The sequence below is a fragment of the Ipomoea triloba genome, chromosome 10 (genome assembly GCF_003576645.1).
Source record: "Ipomoea triloba cultivar NCNSP0323 chromosome 10, ASM357664v1".
Lineage (NCBI taxonomy): Eukaryota > Viridiplantae > Streptophyta > Magnoliopsida > Solanales > Convolvulaceae > Ipomoea > Ipomoea triloba.
This window is the reverse complement of record NC_044925.1, coordinates 12,583,859-12,593,122: the sequence shown is the minus strand read 5'-3', so window position 1 is coordinate 12,593,122 and position 9,264 is coordinate 12,583,859. Positions and strand designations below refer to the sequence as shown.

Sequence of the window (9,264 nt, the reverse complement as noted above, 5' to 3'; positions counted from 1 at the left end):
ATATATATATATATATATATATATATATATATATATATATATATATATATATATATATATATATATATGGAAGGGTTCCTGTGCGGTTATGCGGTTACGCACCTTAAGTATTACAATGACGCACTTTAAGCACACAAAAAAAACACCTTAAAAACACAAACCACGCACACTTAAAGCTTTAGGTCGACGTACCTTAAGTACACAAACCACACACTTTAATTACATAAACCACGCACATTAAGAACACAAACCACGCACCTAAGGTTTTAAAATGATGCACCTTAAGTTTCAACAACTCACGCACCTTAAGCATACAAATCACACACCTTAAGAAGGAAAACAATGCACATTTAGAAGGAAAATCGCGCACCTTAAGCTTTAGGTTCACTCATCTTAAGTGTCAACACCGACGCACCTTAAGGATACAAACCATGCACCTTAATAAGGAAAATTACACACCTAAAGCAACCCACCTGAGAAGTTCAATCGCACGGAAACTCATATATATATATATATATATATATATATATATAGGCTTGCGTTCACATGAGAACACTCTCGCCATTAGAACATAAGGACAAATCTAGGCCATTCAATTGGGTGATTTCAGAGGCTACAATCAAATGGGAAAAAACTTGATATTTAATCATCGTTCTATATATTTTCAAGAGTAAATTAATACGTGATTTAATTTGACACATAAATAGAGAAGTAAGTTAGGCATAATTATAGGGAGGAGTATTTATGGTAGTGTGGGACTCAAAATGTGTCTTGTTCGTATCTTCCAAATCGATAGAACATTCAACAATTATTAGTGTCGCACGCATGAGCAAAAGCAATGTTGGTTGCATGGGAATGGAGGGTGAAAGATAGAGGCGATCACATTGAAAGTAGGGCGTTAGGGGGAAGGAAAAAGGGGGAGGGAGGGAGGTTGCAGGAATGTGCATAATACCGACGGGCTAACTTGAATGTGATGAGGTGTGAGGTAGTGACATATGTTTTTGTAGGCGTACACAGAATGTGTGCTTCTTTGAGCAAATATGTGTCCACCATTGGCAATGCGACAGTGGTAATGTGGCATGATAGAGCGGATACACATGTTGTGTGCACCCAAGGATTGATATGTGTGCACTGCTGACACTGCGTCAAATGTGATGTGTACAAGCTGGAATAACCAAAAGTGCACATGGCATATAAACGAGATGCACAGATTACAACGTGGTAACGACATAGGCTTTGATTGTGTGGATATGAGTGTTGCGAATGTGTGCAACCTATAGTAACAGGTTTGACTATGACACACACGGAAATGTGTTGCGTGAATGTCCACATGAAGTTGTGTGCCACGATTGACTGCAAATAGAAACACAAATAACTAAGCTTCAGATGTTGCACATGTCATACAAATTATCTGCACAAACACCAACGTTAAAATAATGGATGTCAATGTTATGTGCATCTTAGTTGAGTGTATGTGTGCACCACATCACGAGATGTTACTGACGGGGAACACCAGTTGGGTAATGCCTGAATAGGCAAGAATGGTTGTGTTCAATGACTTCTAGTGGAAAAGCGAGAAACCATATCATTGCGTGTGGGAAAAAAATGAAATTGAGTGCAAGGAGCAATGCAGATGCATATCGATTTGAGGAAATTGCAATATGGCTAAACAAAAAGACGTGAATGTATATTGTGAATACATGAGTATGTTTGTGTGCATTGAAGTAATGAGATTTACGGCCTAAAATAGGTTGCGTACAGAGGCAACATTAAACATGAGCACCATTAAAAACACATATTGAGGCAAAAAAATTAACACTGGGCAGAATGTAAGCAAAGAAAAAATTATGGGAACGTACATCCATGTATGGGTAAGTTGTGTTTATGAAATTCCAAGGTAATGCACACTTTGTGTGCACCCAAAAATAACCAATAATTAAGATAACAAAAATGAAATAACCAAAGCCAAATCTAGAAATTGCGGAAACATGAAGTTACCAAAGCTAGATTCGGAGAAATGATTAAACAACCCCCTAGCCGGCTAAAAAAAAGACAAAAGTTACTAAATCTAAAATTAAAAATCCAATCTAAAATAAAAGATCTCAACTATCCAATAGCACAATCCAAAGGTCAATAAATGTTCTCACGTTCTCATAAAATTGGGTGTTCTCATATGAACATGTGTGTGTGTGTGTGTAGAGTACGGATCATATGTGAACCTTTCTTTAAATAAAAAATAAGGTTTAGTCTCATGTATTGATCAAGGGTTTAGAATGAAGACAATTTAAAAACATGGTGGCATTATGGTAAATTTGTGTAAGCTAGTTAAGCTTTTCTTTATTTTCGAGTGCACATTTTTCTCTCAATTAAAGAAGAGAATGCTGCCAAAGACCTTGTGGTCTAGTGGCACCCGGTGTCCCGAAAAACACTCCCACATGGATGATGGGAGTGGGTTCGAGCCTCAGTGGATGCGACTGTTGACTCTCTGTGCCTCAGTAGGTTGAGAAAGTAGCTATGAACAGTCCCGTGTAGCTGTAACAGAGTCCCAGAGGATCAAGCTCTCTCCCTCCGGTTAATTCATTCATCCAAACAGAGTCCCAGAGGATCAAGCTCTCCCTAAATCCTAGTGCACTTCCCCTCACATGTCATATTGACCAAATCAACAAATCCTTCAACTAGTGCACTTCCCCTCCCTAAATCCTAGTGCACTTCCCCTCACATGTCATATTGACCAACTAAATCCTAGTGCACTTCCCCTCACATGTCATATTGACCAAATCAACAAAAGTGCACTTCCCCTCACATGTCATATTGACCAAATCAACAAACCCTTCAACTAGTGCACTTCCCCTCACATGTCATATTGACCAAATACCAAATTAACAAATCCTTGAAGTCCCTTCACATGTCATATTGGACCAAATACCAAATTAACAAATCCTTGAAGTCCCTTCACATGTCATATTGACCAAATCAACAAATCCTTCAACTAGTGCACTTCCCCTCCCTAAATCCTAGTGCACTTCCCCTCACATGTCATATTGACCAACTAAATCCTAGTGCACTTCCCCTCACATGTCATATTGACCAAATCAACAAAAGTGCACTTCCCCTCACATGTCATATTGACCAAATCAACAAATCCTTCAACTAGTGCACTTCCCCTCACATGTCATATTGACCAAATACCAAATTAACAAATCCTTGAAGTCCCTGTAAGGAATTGGATTGATCCAGAATCAATCCACCAAGTATTGAAGTCCCTATCAACAAATCCACTTCCCATCACATGTCATATTGACCAAATACCAAATTAACAAATCCTTGAAGTCCCTATAAGGAATTGGATTGATCCAGAATCAATCCACCAAGTATTGAAGTCCTTGTAAGGAATTGAATTGATCCAGAATCAATCCACCAAGTATTAGTGTTAACTTCAGACATATTAGATTCATAACATAAAAATGAGGATAGATTACCTTTGTTCTCAAGCCACTTCTTGAACTTGATGCAATCTTTCTTAAAGTGTCCTTTCTTTTTACAGAAAAAACACCTTCGCATCTTCTTTATGTCAGCTTGAGGTTGGCTCTTATCTTTTCCCTTAGCCTTAGTGGTACTACGAGATTTGCCCTTTCCTTGCGGTATGGAAAGCATAACACTTTCACCCATTTCCATTGAAAACCTTTCTTCCTCTTCAACACACATGGTCATTAAATCAACGATAGACCAATTTTACTTATGCGTGTTATAAGAGATTTTAAAGGGCTCATAATGATGTGGAAGTGTGTTCAAAACATGATGTACCACAAAGGTATCCGGCAAAACTACCCCGAGTTTTTTTAGTTGGTTTGTTATATCCTGAAACTTCATAATGTACTCGCGTACACCCTTAACAGTGTTTAAACGAAGGGAAGAAAATTTAATAATAAGGGTGCTAGTTAAAGACTTCATTGAGTTGGCATATTGAGCGTCAAGGGCCTCAGGCAAGGGCTTGACATCTGTATATGCGTCAACAATACCACGAACTGAATCCGAAACATTAGACTTGATTAAAATTACACTGAGCCGATTGGATCTCTCCCATCGCTCATATAGTGCAATTTCATAAGGTGTACTTGAATCTGTAGGGATTTGTGGTTTATTATTATTGACAGCATAATCCAACTTCTTCCACCCTAAATTCAAGAGAATCCTTTCTTTCCAAACCTTATAGTTGTCACTACAGAGTTGGGGAATTTGAATGGTCAAATCAGTATGAGTAACGGGTTGAGATGCTGTAAAGACCAAAAGGTTCATATTAGTTTTGAGGCACTCATAGATCCGAATTGCATACATTACCAATGTAAATGATGCATAAGACAGACTCAAATGCCATAAAAATTACCTGTGGGCTAAATTTTTACGCATAGTGAATCCATCAAAACTTAATGGTGGAAACGAAATAGGTACGATTTTAGTTTGATTTTCCACACATAATAACAAAACTACCAAACTGTATGTCGATGCATAATTGCCTGTGGGCTAAATTACGACCACAACTCAGTATTTTATTTCAATTAATCATACAAATGTAACAAAATTGCTTGTGGGCTAAATTTTATTATATTACGTATGATTGATCGCAATTTATGCCTAAACTTTATGTGATTTATTAAAACTTAATATACAATTTTAATTAAATCAAGGATGCTGTGGCTACTCCTTAATTAACTAAAATTGTATTATCACATCGGCATAGATTTATTTAAAGCCTAACAAACAAATTGTACTGACATATGATAAACAATTCCCAAGTATACTCCCATGAAAGTTGGTAGGTGCTAAGGCTCCTTTAAAAACCAACTCCTTAGACAGAATAGGGTCGCAAGGGGACTAGTAGCAACAAGGCGTTTAAGCCAGGGCCATAGAACTAGTATTCCTCCCCAAGAAACTTTCCCTGGTTCATGCATCCTCACATTCAATGTACAATAGTTTGAAAGTTCTATATGAATGTAAATTTACTTACAGTTAAGACTTTAAATAGGGTGAACTATTCTTTTAGGATTCTTTAATGTGCCCTTTAATTAGACACAATTGAAGATCGATAATATGCCTAATAACAGGCACTAAATTCTCCTAAAAGGCACTATACCATGCATAATAAACATTTAATTCAGACCTAAAAGGCTCTAAATTCATCCTTAAAGAATCATGCTTTTCTAAATGCATAATTATAAAAATCAAATAATTATTGCAACAAATATACATAGCATGCTCAAATTATGCATATTAACAACTTCATACTCCATAATTAAATTGCAATACTTAAACAATTTAATGTACACCTTAGTATTAAATCAAAATTCAAATAGCAAATGTAGAACTTAATATTTGCTCCAAATTGAATGATGATTTAAATTAATGAGAGATTAGTTTGAACAAATCAAGATATATGAAGGCCTAATATGATGAAGAGAAATTTCTTAATGGACAGGCCCAAAAACTTTAAAATTAAATAGGCCTTGAATTTGAATTTAGTCCAAATAACTCAAATAAGTCCAAATAATTTTAAAAGAAGCCCTGGCCTAAATGGGCCAATCATAGCCCATCCTTTTAATTTCTTTCCATCAGATTCTTTAATTAGCCAACTTTTAACACATATTATGTTCAAACCATCCAAATCCAAACCTAGCTGCTCTATTCTTCATCTGCGTAGCCAGACAAGAGAGAGACGAAAGAAGCAACCAAAAGAGATGGAAGCAATGTTTCCACTGCTGAATACCCAATCTCGTCGCAGTCATATCACCTCGACACCACATGTCGCCCGCCGCTCCAGTCACCGGCGTCACCATCTCCGTCACTGGTCAACGGAGAGTGACAAATCGGAGACCAAATAGGGGCAAATACGAACGGCAGTGGAAGGTTTGTTTTATGATTTTATTTTGAAAGAAATTCATGTCATATTCCAAAAATATTTTGGAGAGATTTGTATACATATATAAAGTCAAAATATATACATGCGTACCCGGTAAAAGCAGTATATGTATAGCAGAATAAACAAATTCATATCTCAGGCATATACACATACAAACTAATCAACTAAGCAGAGGTTTTATGGGCTCTGATACCAACTGTAAGAATAAATAGGAAGTATATAGGATCTAACCTCCAGCCATAGTTGATTGTTTGTTGTTGCCTGAATTGCTGTAGAAGAGTTTTTGTCTCTCACTTCTCACAACACTCTTAGATGGTGTATGAGTCTTAATGTTGTGCAGTGAGAGGATTATAGAGCCTTTATATAGATGTAGTCCATCAATGCACTATTCCAATTATTTCCTACTATTTAACTGTTTGCACCACTTATGAACAGGAAAATGACCTTTCATTATAATAACCTTTCAGAAATCATAGTGGGATTCAATATCTTAATAATGAGATAATGAATCCCTGATTTTTAAGGGGATAGTGGATCCATGTTTTCTGCTAGTGGATTCACTTTCCTAATGAAAGTGACATTTATCTAACATGGAATTCTCTCTTTTAGTTATTATTTTATGAACTTGGAAATTACCCTTGATGATTCTTTTGATTTGGAAATTCTTGATGGTTATTTAAGAATTTAAAATATCTCCTTGATGGATATATTATGATTTAAAGAAATGTTGAGTACTGATCGTATTATGAAATGTCTTGAGGAAACGATTATATGCAAAGATTGAGGTAAAGATTATATGATGAATATTGAGAAAAGAGTGGTTGAATGAATTTGGATTATGGATAGGCAATGCCTTGATCTCCTAAAAATTTTGTGGATATTTTTATATATACTTTGATGTGTGATTTCCTCAATTTATATTCCTAAATGATTAAAGATGATTTATATTGATGAAGAATAAGAATATTCTAAGGGGTTAAATTATTATGTGGAAATTATATGCTCTAAGATGCTATGTGCTATGTGCAAAATGTTTTACAAGATGGAGTAAGTCTTAACAGCTGTCACATTGTTTATACCATAGTTCTTTTGCAAGAAAATTGGCATGGCATTTGGACATGAGAGCGAATTGTTGTATAAAGATTCTTGTTGCACCATTATAAACCAACATTTGTATTAGAGTTAATTCCACTTTTGGTCCTAGACTTATTAGGCGTTTGCCAGATTTAGTCCTCCATAATAAAAATGGTCAGATTCTAGCCACGCTTTTTGATAGTTGGACACTTTTAGTCCTCCGTGACTTATGCTATCTATGGACCGTGAATTAGAAGGGCTTTTTTGTCATTCTATGTTGTCTTCTTCTGATTTGCGTTTCTTCCACCAAACTTGTCGATTTCGACGTGGCTTCGAACAAGTTGGCCTACCCTATTCCGATTTGGCTCACCAAGTTAACTAGCGCCCAACAAATTGAACTCTACAATAACTCATTTACGGGAGAACTTCCAGCGACGTGGTGGTCGAAGATGACGACGCTGAGACGAATCGACGGGTCCATGAACTAGTTGGCCGGAACCATTTCTATTGAGCTATGCCATTTGCCGCTCGAGTCACTCAATCTCTATGAGAATCAATTAGAAGGTGAGTTCGAATCTATATGAAGGTTACGCCTCTTTCGCAATCATCTGAAAGGATACCAAAAAATCTCGGTAAAAACTCTGTCTTTACTTTGGATTGATGTTTCAGAAAATGATTTCTCCGGTGAAATTTGAGAAAATTTGTGTGGGTTGGATTTTCTGGAGGAGGTGATGATGATATAAAATTCCCTCTTTGGCAGGCAACTCATTTTCCGGTGAAATTGTAAAAACCATAGCCGGTGCTGTAAATTTGTCGGCTTTGTTTTTGTCAAAGAACAGATTTTCCGGTACCTCTCCGGTGATATTCCGTCTTTGTATGCTAAGCCAATATATATGGATAACTTTGTGGGGAATTCTGGGTTGTGTGGAGACATCGAGGGGTTCTGTGATGAGAGAGATGAGAGGAAAAACACTGGTTATGCTTGGTTATTGAGATCGATCTTGGTGCTTGCTAGGCTGGTGCTTATTGTGGGAGTTATGTGGTTCTATTGGAAGTATATGAATTTCAAGAAGGCGAAACCAGTTATAGATAGATCGAAATGGTCCTTGATGTTATTTCATAAGTTGGGTTTCGATGAGTACTATATATTGGATGGTCATGATGAAGATAATGTCATTGGATGTGGGTTGTCTAGAAAGGTTTACAAGGTTGTGCTGCGAGGTGGTTGCTGTGAAGAAGATCAGGAAGAATTTGAAGCTAGCTGATGAGAGCAGTGACATTGAGAAAGGCAGTTATCAAGACGATAGGTTTGAAGCAGAGATTGACACATTGGGGAAGATTAGGCATAAGATCATTGTTAAGCTATTTTGTTCATCTCTGTTCTTGTTACGTTGTAGCTGGAAACAACCATTAAAATGCAGGAATAAAAGAAATTAGGAGAAAACAACATAAAAAGACCAAAAAGTCCTTCTAATTCACGGTCTACATACGGCACAAGTTACGGAGGACTAAAAGTGTCTAACGATCAAAAAGTGTGGCTAGAATCTGGTCATTTTTATTATGGAGGACTAAAACTGGCATACGCCTAATAAGTCTAGGACCAAAAGTGGAATTAAGAATTTTGGTAGTAGTAGTTAAGTTGGGTTAGCCTGTGCGTTTGAGTATGAGAGATATACTTGAACGTGGCATAACATCCCCTTTTCCTTTTGGTTGGTATTTAAAAGCTTTTGCTATTGTACTTGAATTGTAATAAAAAAATGTTACCCGTACTTTTGTAAGAGGAAAAAGTGGGGGTGTTACAGTCGGATATATTTCGATCTGATTGTGAGAAAAATGGCAATAAAACTAAGGTAAGAACAATAAGAGTACACAAGCTTTTCTTTAATATATTTATGGTTACGAGAATGGTGAAAGTAAAATTAATATGATTAATATATTTTCTGCAGCTAGTAGTAATGAAGCTGAATTGGAGAGAATGAGTGTAGAGAATCAAGTTTTAAGGGACATGTTGAGTCAGGTTTCCGACAAGTACAGTAATCTTCAAACGCAGATGATAAGCTTGATGCAACACCAAAAGGATAATCATCACCATCATGGGAAAGTAGACGAAGAAGACAATAGAAATAATTGGGAGGGAGGGAGGGAGGGGGGGGGGGGCTGGCAACCGCGAGATCCAACGATGGCGCCGCCGATGAAGCTAACTTGTCATCGTCCCCTGAGGGGCAGAGCAGGGGCGAAAACGGTAGAGAGAGGTCTTCAAGATTGCCAGCTTGAGG

General features: G+C 36.9%; 1 long non-coding RNA gene across 1 annotated transcript; it reads left to right on the top strand.

Moving 5' to 3' along the window:
• Positions 1-7,384: 7,384 nt before the first annotated feature.
• LOC116033473 lies at positions 7,385-9,064 on the top strand. The gene is made up of 2 exons (XR_004100851.1): positions 7,385-8,838; positions 8,935-9,064. It is a non-coding gene; the product is annotated as an uncharacterized LOC116033473 (long non-coding RNA).
• Positions 9,065-9,264: the final 200 nt, after the last annotated feature.